Source organism: Capsicum annuum, chromosome 3, assembly GCF_002878395.1.
Source record: "Capsicum annuum cultivar UCD-10X-F1 chromosome 3, UCD10Xv1.1, whole genome shotgun sequence".
In the NCBI taxonomy this organism is placed as follows: domain Eukaryota; kingdom Viridiplantae; phylum Streptophyta; class Magnoliopsida; order Solanales; family Solanaceae; genus Capsicum; species Capsicum annuum.
The window spans coordinates 5,706,252-5,722,924 of record NC_061113.1 but is presented as its reverse complement, the minus strand read 5'-3'; the positions used below and the strand labels follow the sequence as shown (position 1 = coordinate 5,722,924).

Genomic DNA, 16,673 nt, shown 5'->3' with positions numbered 1-16,673 from the left:
AAGAATTAAGTTGACTCAAAATCTACTAGAGTGGGAGAAATTTAAGGGGAGTAATTTGTGGTAAAAAACATATAAGCATTAAAAGAAAGAGAGAGATGGAGTGAAAAGAGGAGCTAAAATAGGTGTGCAGGTTATGACATATGTATCATGAGTAAATAAGAAAATAGGGATTTTATGTAATTTTTAAAATATTAAGGGATATTATGTAATTTGTTGTCTTAAATATGAGATTTATGTAACTTTTCCATATAAATATAGGTTTTCTTCCCAATAAAATCATACCAACCGAACCCGTTTTGCAGCCTCCGACGCCTGACCATGACGAGAGCCACAACTGCCATATTGCCCGAATGTCTCATTCAAAAAATACTTTGTTTTCTTAGTTACCAAGAAGCAATAAAGATGAGGATCCTCTCTAAAACATGGCTGCAAGCCTGGTCGACTCTACCCAACTTGGAACTCAAAGTTGATTATCCAGACAATATGAAAAAAGTGGTGGACAATGTCACGGAGAGATATAGGAAGGAGAAAATCCCTATAGAAAACTTGAATTATCACAATACCATAATGATTCTCATGAATTTTTCCCTCTGATTGATAAGTGGCTTGACATTGCACTTCAGAATGGTGTGAAATATCTCATCTTTAGAGTTTCTAAATTTTCGTTGCCTATTTTCACAATCTTGGCAGCAAAATCTTTAAGAGAATTGGTTGTGTGGGGTTGTACTCTTATGCCTGTTTCGTTATCTAGTTGTGTTGTAATGAATTGCAATTCTTTGAGAAAACTTTCTCTATCTTTTGTAACATTAGACGAAAGCATACTTCAGACTCTACTTAATAGTTGTCCCTTGATTGTCTCTTTCATCCTAAAGTTCTGTTCGGGGTTGGAAAAGATTGAGCTGCGGAATCTTCAAAAGATCAAGTCAGTTTTCATTAGGATATGTAAGAACCAGCGTGTTAAAATTGAAGCACCAACTCTTGAAGTGTCTTATTTTGGTTTATTGAAAGGATTGGATGTTACTGAATGTCAGAATCTAAAATCCTTAGATCTTAACAAATGTTACTATATCTAATGGATTCCTACAGAAATTTATTTCTAGATCTCAATTCCTCGAGAGTTTGATATTAGATGATCTTTCTGATGTGTGGGAAAGGTTCAACACTTGCAAGAGTCAATCCTTGAAGATCCGGAATTGTGATGGCATAAAGGAGATTGATGCTACAAATTTGATATCAATTGAGTATCAAGGAAAACAAACTCCTGAACTTAAAATTGCTAGAGAGTCATGCCATCAGAAGCACTCAAAAATCGTTCTTAGTTGCTTCCGTTTAGATGCTGCATTGTTTGGTAAGTTGCGGAAGTTCCTATCAAATTCAGCCTCTTGGTCTCAAGTTTCCCTTTATTTGCATGATTGCACCAAGATCAACATGAATGATTTGCTACTGCACGACAGAGTTTCTATCCCCCAAGTGGACGTTTTAGACTTAAAAATAGAGTCATATCAGGAGTGCCCAGCTTTCGTGGATGTTTTGCTATTGAGTTGTCATCCTAGGAGAGTCAACCTATCATCATATGTCAAAATCAATAAATGTTTCATTGATCGTGTAATGTATTCGAGTCATTCTACTTCTCATGGAAGGGAGTCTTGGCATAGTCAATTAATAGGAATAAAAGCTTTTGATGTGAACAATCAGCCGTTGCAACTCAGAAGTGAGGAGTGGGATACAGGCGCCCTTAGGGAGAGGAAGAAACTTTATTTTTTATTAGATTGGTGATGTAGTTAATTTATCACATTTCAAATTGAATGCACTTATTCATTTCTAAACTTTATCAATCTGTTTTTCTGTATGAATTCCTCTTTTCATAGCTATCTTCAAATTCACAGCAACTTACTAATGACTATGCACTCAAGTTGCATATTTTTTTTTTTTAAATCCTGTTCAATGACAGATTTCTTTTCCTGCATGATTTTGCCATGACGTAGGGGTCAAATTCAAATTATGTCATCTCATTGCCAAGAGCAAACATGTATCAAACAAATAAGTACAAGTTTTGAGTTCTAATCTTGTCAAATAACCTAGATCAATTACTCATTAATTCGATCACTTTTGTACAAAATTCTCGACATATATATACACAACACCTAATTGTTACAACAACAACATACCTAGTATATTTTCACAAAGTGGGGTCTGGTATCACTCCTAGCGGAAGATTTTTTATTCTGAATTTCTCACAATTCTGTTATGTTATCAGAATCAACCTTCCACTATAGTAAGATTCTTTCCTCTTGCGGTAGTCCGTTAATTGAACTATTATGTCATTGATATTAATGATTTAGTAATCAGATTTAGCAATGTTTCAAACCTTGAAGCAGTTGACTCTTTATGCCTCAACGTTTATTATCTCTATCGTGAGTTCTTAAATTTTCGTTGCCTATTCACACAATCTTGGCAGCAAAATCTTTAAGAGAGTTGGTTCTGGAATGTTGTAATCTTATGCCTGTTTCGTTAATTAGTGGTGTTGTGAATTGCAATTCTTTAAAAAAGCTATCTCTATTTAATATGACATTAGACGAAAACATGCTCCAGATTCTACTTAATAGTTGTCCCTTGATTGTCTCTTTCATCCTAAAGAAAGATTATCTTGCTTGGTCAGAGATTACCTCGACTGCCTTTCTTCAACTTAAGCTTGCCTTGAGCTCTGTCCCCCTTTTAGCACTCCTGTATTTGTCGAAGATATTCTCGGGTTTGAGACTGATGCTTCTGAGACTGGGATGGGCGTTGTCCCTTCCCAAGTGGTTCATTTCTTTAGAGTTGTCATCCTAGGAGAGTTATCCTTGGATCAATCAACGATTGCATGTTTCATGGATCGTTTAATGTGTATGAAGAGTTTGAGCCATTCTATTTAGATCAAATGGGCTTTGATCATTCCCTGGTTTTTGCGTATTGATCTTTGAATGTGAAACACCAATTCCTAGCAATGAGCCAACGGTAAACAAAGTGAAAAGACTGAAAGTCAGAGAAGTCAAATGTATATCAGGACTGCCCTGGATAGGATTAAAAAAATAACTTTTTAGCTTAAGTGATTAAAAACTTAAAATAAGTGTTTATAAATTAAGCAGATAAGTGTTTGGATAGAGGTGTTAAAACTGAATAAAAAAAAAACTATTGATGTGTTTGGTAAAAAGTGAATTAATTGAAAAAAGAATTTAGTTGTCTTTAATTTTGATAAAAAAAAAAGCCCATTGATGCGTTTGGTAAAAAAGTGAATTAATTGAAAAAAGTATTTAGTTATCATTAATTTTGATAACTTCTAATAAGAAAAGATTTTACCATAAATATATTTAATTAATTTTCATCTCTTACTCTTAAATATTAGGAAAAAAAAGTGAAAAATACAATTTTGTTTAAAGCAAATAGTTTTAATGAAGGCTAAAAGTTCAATCAATATTTTTAATATCATTTACACTTTTACTATAGTATAAATATAGATATATATTTAATGTATGGAAAAGTTGAGGGTTCACAGGTAAGTAAAAGAAAAGGAGGATAAATCGGATTCCTGTGGATAAATTATGCAAACAGTAAACCATTAGAAATAGGATTCCCAGAAAAGGTGTTTCTTTAACTGCCGTATTTGCAAAAATAAGATCAATAAATTTCTATTAAAATTAGGGTTCTGAATTCTGATCCTTCAAAAATCATGGCTGACATATTGCCGGAAGGTCTTATTCAAAGAATACTTTGTTTTATTAGTTATAAAGAAGCAGTCAAGATGAGTATTCTCTCTAAGACATGGTTGCAAGCCTCGTTCACTCTTCCCAACTTGAAATTCACTGTTGATCATAGCAATGGCAATATGAAAATAGTAGCGGACAATATCATGGATAGATATAGAAAGGGGAAAATCGCCATAGAAAAGTTTGAATAAGGGACAACGCCATCGAGAGATAACTATGTCAGTTCTAGAGTTCTCTCTCATATTGATAAGTGGCTTGACATTGCTATTCAAAATGGTGTAAAAGATCTTGTCCTTACACCTGGATCACACCAGTTGCCTATTTTCACAATCTTGGCAGCAAAATCTTTAAGAGAATTGTTTCTGGAATATTGTAATCTTATGCCTGTTTCGTTATCTAGTGGTGTTGTGAATTGCAATTCTTTGAGGAAGCTTTCTCTACTTAATGTAAAATTAGATGAGAACAAGCTCAAGACTCTACTTAACAGTTGTCCCGTAATTGTCTCTCTGATCCTAAGGTACTGTTTGGGGTTGGAAAAGATTGAGCTGCTGAAAGATCAAGTCAGTTTCCATTCAGAAATGTAAGAACCAGCGTGTTAAAATTGAAGCATCAACTCTTGAACACTTTTCTTATTCTGGTTTTTTTTTGAAAGGATTGGATGTTTTTGAATGTCAGAATCTGAAATCTTTAGAACTACCAGGTGTGTATATATCTGATGGATTTTTGCAGAACCTTATTTCTAAAACTCAATTCCTCGAGAGTTTGATGTTCGGTGGTGTTTTATGTAGGTCAGAAAGGTTCAGCACTTTGAAGAGTCGATCCTTGAAGATCTTGAAGCTTCGGGCATTTTTTGGCATAATGGAGATTGATGCTCCAAATTTGGTATCAATTGAGTACGAAGGATGTCAAATTCCTGAGCTTAAATTTGCTAGAGAGTCGATCAAACCGAAGCACTCAAAAATTCTTCTTAGCCTCGACAACGATGTAAATGCAACATGGTTTGGTAAGTTGAGGAAGTTTCTATCAAATTCAATCTCTTGGTCTCAAGTTTCTATCAAATGCAACACGATCAAGATGAATGATTGGCAACCAGACCGCAGAGTTGCTGCCCCTCAAGTGGATGTTTTAAACCTAAATATAAGATCATTTAGGGACTGCCCAGCTTTGTGGAGGCTTTTCTATTGAGTTGTTATCCTAGGAGACTCAACCTATGCTCCAGTATTCAAATGAATAAATTCTTCATCAATCGTTTGATGTATATGAAGAACGTGAGTCATCCTGCTTATCATGGAAGGAAGCCTTGGAATAGAAAATTAAAAGAAATAAAAGCTTTTGATGTGAATAATCAGCCGCTGTAACTCAAAAGTGAGAAGCGGGTAATAAGAAGCCCTACGGAGAGGAATGAAGTTTATTTTTTATTAGATTGGCAATAGTTAAATAGTTTGTTTAGAGATGAAAATTGTGCTCATAAGATTCTTATTGTGAATTTAATTGGTTAATATATGTCGTCAGAATAACTGAGACAGTTTGGTTTTATTAGACTATTGATGCAGTCAGTTTATCTCCCTTGCAAATTGAATGCACTTTTTCATTTGTAAAAGTTTATTTTTCAGGCATTATCCTTCTCAAAATGTTCAATTTCTAGTGATAATTGAAGAATATAATCTTATATCTATAATGTCATTGTTTTTGTATAAGTTGCTTGGTTTGTCCAACTGCAGTAACCTACGTAGTTATGACCATTGTACTGAAATTTTAATGTAAAAATGTGATGATGAATTTCTACACGTCATGTCATTTTGAGTTGATTTTGTCTGAAATCCTGACGATCACCATTACTCATTGTTCTGACCACTTGTCATATAGCAAATCCTACGACCCCATGAGCACTGTTAAAATATTCCTCAGTTAATAACCAATCTTGGATAACAATGGACAATATATATATAGGGCCATGATTGATTGTATAGTATATTCTTTGTTGGAAAGAAAAAAAAAAAGAAGGAAGCTTAATGAGTAGCTGGACAGAAAACAGAGGTAAGGAGAAGAAAATACTGCAGTGATTTCTTTTTTCTGATTGCAATATGAAAGTAAAGAGACATGCCTATAAATAGGCTTACAATAAACTGAAAATTGTAAACTTTAGGTCCACTAACCCACTGATTTAGTGACTACCTAATAATCTGCAACACTATCTAAACTTGCTAGAATAAAGGAAATTAACTACCAACTAACTTCCTAAAGACTTGGTCAAGTATCTTTGAATCATTTCTCAACACCCCATTGATTCAAAACTGCAAACTCCAAGTTGGCCTATGAAGAACTCGTGCTTTGCTTGCGGAAGTGACTTGGTGAAGATGTCTGCTGCTTGCTCATTTGTATCACAAGACTTCAAAATAATTTCTCCAGTAGAAACAAGACTTTGAATATAGTGATAGCGAACATCTATGTGCTTTGTTCTACTGTGGAAAGCTGGCTTCTTCGTCATCGCAATAGCAGATCTATTGTCACAAAAAATCTCTGTTGCACCAGCTGGCTTCTGATTAAAATCTGCAACAAGTCTCCTAAACCAAACTGCTTGAAAGGCTGCTGAAGTTGCTGCAATATACTCAGCCTCTGAAGTTGATAAGGCCACCACTTCCTGCTTCTTTGAACTCCATGAAATTGCTCCGGATCCGAGATTAAATAAGAAACCAGATGTGCTGTTTCTGTCATCAATGTTGCCTGCATAGTCACTATCAGTAAAACCAGTTAATGTGAAATTTGTTACTTTAGAATACCAAATTCCATGTTCTAATGTCCTGCGATATATCTCAATATTCTCTTTGCAGCTCCAAGGTGAAGTTTGCTTGGATTGTGCATAAATCTAGATACGACACCAACAGAAAAAGCGCCTTGTATGAGACAAGTAGTTCAAACCACCAACCAGACTTCTAAAATAAGTTGCATTTGCCATTTCAGAACCATCATCACGACACAACTTCTCATTGATATTCATAGTAGAAGCAACATTACAATTTACCATATTGAAACTTTGCAAAAGATCTGTTGCATACTTTCTTTATGAAAGAAATATGCCATCAACTTCCTATATCACCTCAAGAACAAGAAAGTAATGCAACATTCCCAAATCAGACATCTCAAAATTCTTCGTCATGCAGTCTTTAAATTCAGTGATAATAGACTCACTTGGACCCATATATATCATATCGTCAACATAAAGACATACAACCAGAAAATCATTTTTACGTCCTCTTTTTATATAAAGAGTAGGCTTATTGTTACTCCTTTCAAAGCCACTCTCCTGGAAATAAGAATCAATTTTGAAGTGTCATGCTCGTGGTGCTTGCTTTAAGCCATAAGGTGCCTTTTTTAACCTGTAAAATTTATCTTCTTTACCATTAACTACAAAACCTTCAGGTTGTGAGACATAAACTTCCTCTTCCAAATCACCATATAAAAAAGAGGATTTAACATCAAATTGGTACACTGGCCAATTTAATTTCCCAGCCAAGGCTAAAAAAGTTCTCACAGTTTCAAAGCGAGCAACATGAGAAAAAGTTTCATTGAAGTCGATACCTTGTTGTTGAGAATAACCCTTTGCGACGAGCCTTGCTTTGTGTTTTTGAATGCTGCCATCTGCATGATATTTAGTTCTAAACACCCATTTGAGCCCAATAGCCTTCTTTCCTTCGAGTAAATTTACCAAATCCCAAGTCTGATTCTTCTGAATAGCTAACAACACTTCTTCCATAGCTTTGCACTATTTATCCTTTCCTTCAGCTTCTTTAAAAAAAATAGGATCTGAAACAAGTAAAGCAAAAGTACAAGATGTATTGTCACCATATCTGGGATTTGGTTTTCTATCCCTTGTTGATCTTCTTAATGGAGTTGGCTCAGCTGAAGGTTCTTCTAATATCGGAGAAGCTGTTGGTGCAATTGATGAGGTAGTCGATGGGCCAGCCAAACTAGGATCTGCTACATACACTTGATCAACAATATTGTCAGAAGGCAACAATTGAATATTTGAACTTTCATTTTCAAAATTAAAGTTCCATCTTGCATCTTCATTAAACACAACATTTCTATTGACGTTAATATTTCCACTCACTGGATTATATAGCTTATAAGCCTTTGATTGTGTACTATATCCAACAAAGATACATTTTTCATATTTTTCATCAAGCTTACGTCAATCTTGTGAATTTACCAACGCATAAGCTATACAACCAAAGACACATAGGTGGCTTACCTTGGGCTTGTTACTTCTTCAAGCTTCATATGGTGTTTGATTATACACAGCCTTGGTGGGGGAAATATTCAGCAAATAGACAATAGGGGCAACAGCTTCAGCCCAAAAGCATTTCGGTAAACTTCTCCCTTCAATCATGCTTTTGCCCATCTCAACAACTGTGCGGTTCTTTCATTAGGCTACACCATTCTGCTCCGGTGTATAAAGTGTTGTGAGATCCCGATGTATTTCATTTTCTTCACAAAAGGAATTGAATTCTGTAGACATAAACTCACCACCTCTATATGTCCGAAGAGTTTTGAGTCTACATCCACTTTGCCTCTCAACAAAAGATTTAAATTTCTTGAAATTATCAAATGTTTAAGATTTAAATTTCAAGAAATATATCCAACTCATACGACTATAGTCATCAGTAAAAAGCAAAAAATATCGACTTCCCCCTAAGGACTCAACACCCATAGACAAATCTGTATGAACTAACTCAAGACAAACAGAAGCTCTCCAAGACTTGCGTACAAGAACAAACCTTTTTACTTTGTTTTCCATAAACACTACTTTCACAAAAATCAATATTCTCAACTTTTTGCAATCCAAAAACCATTTCCTTTTGACTCAATAAATTCAACACATTAACATTTAAATGCCCATAACACAGATGCCATAGTCTAGTTTCATTATCACCACTAGCTACCATCGCACATTTCTTGACCATTGAAACTTCTAATGGAAACATTTTATTGTTAGTCATTGGAACTTTAGCAATGGTTTTCCCAGATTTCTTCTTTTTAATAGTGTAAACACCATCATCAAAAGAAATCGAGTATCCACTAATCATTAATTGTCCAATGCTAAGTAAATTATGAGATAGACTAGGAACAAACATCACATCTTCTAAAATATTAGCATTACCTTGGATGTTCATAATGCTAACAATACCTCTGCCTTCAACGTGAATCTTCTTGTTGTCTCCTAGCCTTACGTCTGACTTTTTGGACTCATCGAGCTCCTTGAACAAAGATCTTGTTCCAGACATATGGTTGGAACATCCGCTGTCCAAAAACCAAACATCGTTAGGAGTCTCTTTTTCACAATAAAGGTCCATGAACAACTTACTTTCATCATCATTTTCCTTCGCAAAGCTTGCTTGGCTATTTTCATCCCTCTGTTTTTGCCAGCAATAAGCTTCTTTATGACCAGGTTTTCTACAGTAGTTGCATAGAAACGTTCTGTTCTACTTCTCTTCATTTGATCCTTCTCTATCTCGACTTCTTCCTTGGCCTCTTCCACGACCTCTTCCTCGAAAACTACCTTTGCCTCGGCCACAATTTGCAAAGTTTTCTAGCTTATCTTTTTTTAGTGGACTCTCCCTTCACCTGAAATGCCTTCTCTTCATTTTTCTCATGTGACCTTAGGATTCTCTCTTCATGAGCTTGCAAAGAACTCATTAGTTCATCAAAAGTATAATCAGATAAGTTATGAGATTCCTCTATCGCAGCAACATGTTCAAACTTTGGAGTAAGACTCCTTAAAACTCTTGCTACAATAGTTTCTTCAGATATATCTTCACCATAAGACTTCGTTTGATTAACAAGAGAAGAAACACTAGACAAATAAGTTTGAACAGATTCATTACTTTTCATAGAAAGAGTTTCAAAGTCATGAAGGTAAGTTTGCAATTTCACCGTAATCACCTTGGTTGAACCTTGAAATTCCTTCTTCAAAATCTTCCATGCCTCGGAAGATGTAGTTACTGTTGCAATTCTTGCAAAAATTGTGTCATGGAATGCTTGTTGAATCAAGAACAACGCTTTGTCCTCGTTCTTTTTTATCCCTTTCAATTTTTCTGCCTCTTCGTCAGAGCCTGCTTGATCCACTTTGCCTGCTTCCACCAGCTCCCAAACCCCTTTTGATTTGAAAAGAGTTTTCATTTTGATACTCTAAAACTCAGATTCACTGCCATTTTGTTTTGCTCTCACACCTTCTCTTTCTTTCCACTCAAATACTCAATTGATATAAGCCTCATGACTCACTCAATTTAAAAAAGATATCGGGCTCTGATACCAGATTTGTTGGAAAGAAAAAAATAAGAAGCTTAATGAGTAGCTGGACAGAAAATAGAGGTAGGGAGAAGAAAATACTGCAGTGATTTCTTTTTTCTGATTGCAATATGAAAGTAAAGAGACATGCCTATAAATAGGCTTACAATAAAATGAAAATTCTAAACTTTAGGTTCACTTACTCACTGATTTACTGACTACCTAATAATCTGCAACACTATCTAAACTTGCTAGAATAAAGGAAACTAACTACCAACTAACTTCCTAAAGACTTGGTCAAGTATCTTTGAATCATTTCTCAACATTCTTCAGATTTTGTCTCTTTTATTTGGGCATAATTAAATGTATATTAGTTGACAGTTACATTTGTATATTAGGTCCATATTTTTCAGCTCTATACTCCTATAATTTCGGCATAATTAAATGTATATTAGTTGACATTTACATTTGTATATTAGGTCAATATTTTACAGATCCATACTCCTATAATTTAGGAGTTAATCTTGGTCTATCGATTTTATATAAAGTGCTTTGCACAGTATGAATAGAATACAAGTCTGAAATACTTTTCCATCATTCGAACCTTTATGGTATCCAGACCATTCTAAACTCCAATGAGTCTTCTCATCTCTTCTCAAGTCTTCCTATCGTTTCAATGACATCCATGGTGAATCCAAGTGATTCTATTATTCCTGCTAATAACACCAGCCATTTGATGCATAGGATCTCCTTCTTATCATTCTCTACATGATAATTCCTTCTTATCATTCTCTATATGAGCCACACTATCCATAGACACTCTACAAAGGGCACTAACCACTACATTGGACTTGCCCGGATGATACAACACACTCATATCATAATCTTTTAGCAATTCTAACCATCTCCTTTGACGAAGATTCAGCTTCCTCTGAGTAAACACATACTGCAGGCTTTTGTGATCAGTAAACACATCAACATGAACTCCATATAAATAATGTCTCCAGATTTTCAAAGCAAACACCACAGCTGCTAATTCAAGATCATGGGTTAAGTAATTATTTTCATGCGATTTCAACTGTAGGCGTAAGCTATAACCTTACCTTACTTCATCAAGACACAACCCAAACCAACTCTAGCGGCATCACAATACACCACAAAACCATCAGTACCATTGGGTAGAGCTAACATTGGGGTTGAAGTAAGTCGAGTATTAAACTCCTGAAAACTCTTTTCACAAGCATCTGTCCACTAGAACTTAACTTTCTTTTGGGTTAACCGGGTCATGAAAGATGTAATAGAAGATAAGCCCTCAACAAAATGACGGTAGTAACCAGCTAGACCCAAGAAACTCCTAATGTCGGACGGGGAGATAGGTCAAGGACAATTCTTAATAGCTTCTGTCTTTTGGGGATCGACTCTAATGCCTTTGGAGGAAACAATATGACCCATAAAAGCAACTGACCATAGTCAAAATTCACACTTGCTAAATTTGGTGAATAATTGATGATCTCTAAGAGTTTGCAGGATAATTCTAAGATGATCTGCATGGTCGTCCTCACTACGGGAGTACACAAGGATATCATCAATGAATACTATGACAAACATATCAAAATATTGCTTGAACACTCGATTCATGAGGTCCATGAAGGCCGCTGGAGCATTGGTTATCCCAAAAGACATGACAAGAAACTCAAAATGACTGTAACGGGTTCTGAAAGTTGTTTTTGGAAATTCACACTCTCTCACTTTAAGCTGATGATAGCTGGATCTAAGGTCTATCTTTGAGAAATAACTTGCACCTTGAAATTGATCAAACAGGTCATCAATTCTAGGGAGAGGGTACTTATTCTTGACAGTGACCTTATTAAGTTGACGATAATCAATGGAGATATGCAAAGAACCATCTTTCTTTCGCACAAATAGGACAGGAGCACCCCAAGGAGAATCACTGAGCCTTATAAAACCTTTATCTAAAAGATTTTTGAGTTGCTCTTTAACTCCTTAAGTTCTGCAGGTGCCATACGGTAAGGAGGAATAGATATAGGCTGGGTATCGGGAAGAAGATTAATTTCATACTCTATCTCTCTATCGGGAGGTACCCCTGGAAGATCTTCCGGAAAGACATTCGGAAACTCATTAACAATGCGAACCGACTGAAGGGTCAAAGCTTCAGACTTAGTGTCTTTGACTCTAACTATGTGATAGATGCAACCTTTGGAGATTAGCTTTATGGCTTTGAGATAGGAGATAAAATGACTCTTGGGGGACAAAGAACTTTCGGACCACTCAAAGACGGGCTCATTCGGGAACTGAAACTTAACCACACGGGTACGACAATCAATAGATGCATAACAAGAATGAAGTCAGTCCAGAATAACATCAAAATCCACCATGTCCAACTCTATTAAATAAGCAAGTATGAATCTATAAAGAACAGTAATATGATAATTTTTGTACACTTGTGTAGCAACAACAGACTCCCCTATTGGAGTAAAAACAAGAAAAGGCTCAAAAATCTCTTCGGGACTCACTTTAAAGTTCACAGCAACAGGTGGGGTCACATAAGAAAAACTTGACCCGGGGTCCAACAACACATAAACATCAAAGTGAAAAACACGGAGCATACCAGTAACAACATTGGGAGAATCCTCATGCTCATGGCGGGATGGTAGGGCATAAAATCTGTTTTGGCACTGACCTCCAGCAGTGCTAGAAGAAGCACCTTGTGGAGGAGCTGGACGAACTGCGAAAGCTGATGTACTGGTGGCCTGCGCCTGAGGTTAAGTATCTCTGTTCCCCTGCCTAGCCTGCAGGTACTCTCTAAGTCTGTGGCCCAACTTGCCATAACCAAAACAACCCCTCTTATCAGCTAAGAACTCACCTGGATGGTCCCTGCGACACTTAGCGTATAGAGGACCACGAGGTCTATCAATCACGTTATTCTGTGATCTAGACACAGCAGGCCTGTTCCCAGGATCCTACCTTTCTCTAGGTGCTAGGGCACTAGCGGATGAAGGTGCTGGGATGAATGAACGGCTCTGGAATTGAGGGCGGTTCCCTCTATGGGACCTAGCCTGGCTGTACTTATGTTGCTCGAATCTGCCTCTTTTGTTACCCCTCGCCCTATCTCTCTCCCTTAGCTTATCTACCTCTATTTGTTGGGCGTGGATTATCAGTCTGGACAGATCCATATCTCTATTCAGCATCGCCGCCCTGCACTCTTTTAACACCAATCCAAAAACACCTGTCACAAATTTACTCATACTAGTACGGGTGTCGGCCATCAGATCTGGAACATACTTGGCTAATTAGTTGAACTTCAAGCAGTACTCCTTAACAGTCATGGAGCCCTGTATCAAGTTCATAAACTCCTCAATCCTTTCTTCCCTCATCTCAAGCGGGAAGAACCTATCGAAGAACGCATCTTGGAACTCCTGCCAAATCAAGGGAGCGGCATCCTTCCCTCTGTTCTTCTTCCACACTACAACCCAGTCATAGGCAATGTCTTTCAACCTGTAAGATGATAAATCAACACTTTCTCCTTCAAAAACATACATCACCTGCGTGATCTTTCTTACCTTCTCCAGGTACAACTGTGGGTCCTCAGCTGCTTTCGACCCATAAAATTCTGGCGGACTCATCCTTATAAAATAATAAAGTCTAGCTGCAGCCGAACCACTTCCTTGTTGGGGCAGAACTGCAGTATGATGATTGGCTTGAATATTAGCAGGACCACCTGGGCTAATACCTAAAAAGCTGCCTGGAACTTAGCATGCGACACATTTTCATTCAGAGGATTTTCAGGCTGAGGTGGCTGGTCATTGATTCTACGGATACTGGCTCGGCGAGGAGGCATATTCTGTCATAAGAGAGCATGATTTAATAGAAGAGAGAGATAACTGTAAGCACGACTGATTATGAAAGAAAGAAATAACTTTTTCCTAAAACATCTGGTAGCCTCTTGCTTATAGATATGGTGCGCTACGCATCGATGATCAAGATTCTACGCAACGTGGCTTGTCAGACTCCTTAGGACTCTTTTTAAACCTTAGGCTCTGATACTAAGTTTGTAATTCCCCAAAATCCCACCCGAGATGTCACACGGTGCTTAAGGTTACGAATAGCCCCAAGCAAACCCTTTGATCCTACTACTGCATTCAATACTCATTTTAAGAATTTAAATAAGGTAATTAGAAATAAATCTCATCAATCCATATGGTAAATATAATGTTCAAATCACAAGCTACTGAAAAGTCTGACAACACAACCGATAGTCTAGTCTAACAGTGATACAAGTCAAATGGCCACCTTAATTTTTGAAGACATGATTGGAGGTCATCATTTAAAGGCTCAAGACTTGGTCACCCGAAGGGCACAAGAATATGCAAGAAAGACCCGTTTTGAGCACAAGCAAGGCCGTGTGTGGAAGATTGCTTGGAGCATCATAGACTTGAGGACTCACGGTTTTAGACAACACCTAATGGGTCATGATTTGGTCATCTTCATTAAGGGTATTTTGGTCACTTCATTGGGTCCAAATGCACTATATGGCCACCCTACCCTTTAAGGGCACTGTTGTCATTTTGCCTTGTCTAGTAATAGAATATAAATACAACATTTTAAGTCTTTTTCTCATTAGTTGTTCATTGATGTAAGACTTGAAACATGAAACACCTTTAGTTGTAGGGCTTGGAATAGCCACCATACCGAAATGAGGGCAACAAATGTGGATATCACTTGTGTTGCAATGTTGGCTTGAGACGGTGTTTAGAGGAGGTAAAATTCCTCTTGTGTCAACATAGGATTTAGGTTAAACATTGTGTGTAGTGTTAAGGGTCCAAGATTACCATATTCTTGGATTCTTAAGATTATACCAATCAAGGTCTAACTATCTATCCATTTTGTTTATGTTGTAATCGTTTATTTGTGTTTTTGTAATTCAAATCTGTGACTTATTGTTGTTGTTCCATTGTTGTTGTTCTTCATATTCTTGTTGTTAACATAGTTTGTTGTTAGCTGTTTTTAGGTGATAAACACATCAATACATTGTGTTCTTGTTGTTGTTTGTTGAATCTGAGTGTGGTCTTCAAAAGGGTCCTCGGATCTTTGATCTTGTGGATTGATTTTGAAGTGTGTTTCGTATTGTCCTTGTAATTCTTGTATCAGACAGAGCCTTTACAAATCAAGGAATAGGGAGTCATTGGGACAGACCCCCAACTGACTCATACTCTAATGAAAGGAGATAAATACAACGGCTGGTAATATTGAATATCTGGAATTTGATCCTCGAACCATGAGAACTCACCACTACAGAAATGTAGACGAAGGCGCTCAGAATCACTGACCTGCTGGGACTGAGCACCTGAACCTATATTATGAAACAATGTAGCACATAGACGTATATATGGGTCAGCACTTTGGGAATTTACTGAGTATATGGGGGTGTATGCATTTAAATAAACAATATCATACATTTTGTTAGAAATCATGCATGCTGATAATAATGACTCACAAAGCTTGAATAAAAATCTGAAATATTGACATTATAGATCATGAATAATGAAACATATATCATAAATCTCATGAGTCATTATATTTACCTCAAGAATCTGAATTTCTCCTCTTGTTCTCAAAACTCATAAACTAAAGAAATCTTTAAACAATACTTTCAAAACTCATACTTCTTTATTAAGGAGAATAGAACTTCTTTAAAAATCAAAGAACTCAAAACTTTATAAACTTAGGAATTTGGAATTGGGCGCTTTGGAAATATCAAAAATCAAACTTTCGAAATATATACCTTTAGCTTAATTAGTGTAGGGGACTGCTTTGGGAGTTTCTTCTAACCGACATAAACCATGTGAGCCCCATGGAGTCGAAATATATACCTTTAGCTTAATTAGTGTAGGGGACTGCTTTGGGAGTTTCTTCTAACCGACATAAACCATGCGAGCCCCATGAAGTCCAACGTTTTGTCCTCCTAAGGAAGAAACCTCACGTTGGGGAAGGTGTCATACTCTTGCCAGGGAGTATAACCTCAACTCAGTGATCACAAACTCGGCCTTAGGCCAACAAATCTCAATCCTACGGTGGTACGTAGTTCTGGGGAAGTAGGATGCGCTGAAGCCATACTTCCCACTCAGTGCTAAATACTACTCCCATACTCAGGCTCAAAACTTTTAGAAAATCCACCTCAAAATAACTCAAGGTCTATAATGAAGACCAAGTCATATTTCTCTTAATTTAAATCATACAAAATTGTGGATTCTCATCTTAACTCAATATCAAAACATCAATCTTACTCAAATCTTGGTAAGTAATCTACTAGAGGAAAGCTTAAGATCATGACATCATAAAATCCAAACACATTCTTGATAAGAATATAATAACTCAAAACTTCCAAGAATAAAATCTCAAAATCTCAATACCAACTCTTTGGATTCAAAATTCAATACTTAACTCATTTCAATCCAAATAATAATTCATTCTCAATATCATTCTTGAAATTATTCAACAATATTAATTCGTAAAGAAAAGTGCAAATCATAATATAAACCTTTAGATTAAAACATAATAGAGAGAAATATCATTAAATCCACAACTTGAATAATTCATAAATTCATAATCCTCAAACAAGAT

General features: G+C 36.4%; 2 pseudogenes; both read left to right on the top strand.

Moving 5' to 3' along the window:
- The first annotated feature begins 318 nt into the window (after positions 1–318).
- Positions 319–2,829, top strand: LOC124896548 (annotated as a pseudogene).
- Positions 2,830–3,650: 821 nt separating this feature from the next.
- LOC124896547 lies at positions 3,651–4,928 on the top strand (annotated as a pseudogene).
- The last annotated feature ends 11,745 nt before the right edge of the window (positions 4,929–16,673 follow it).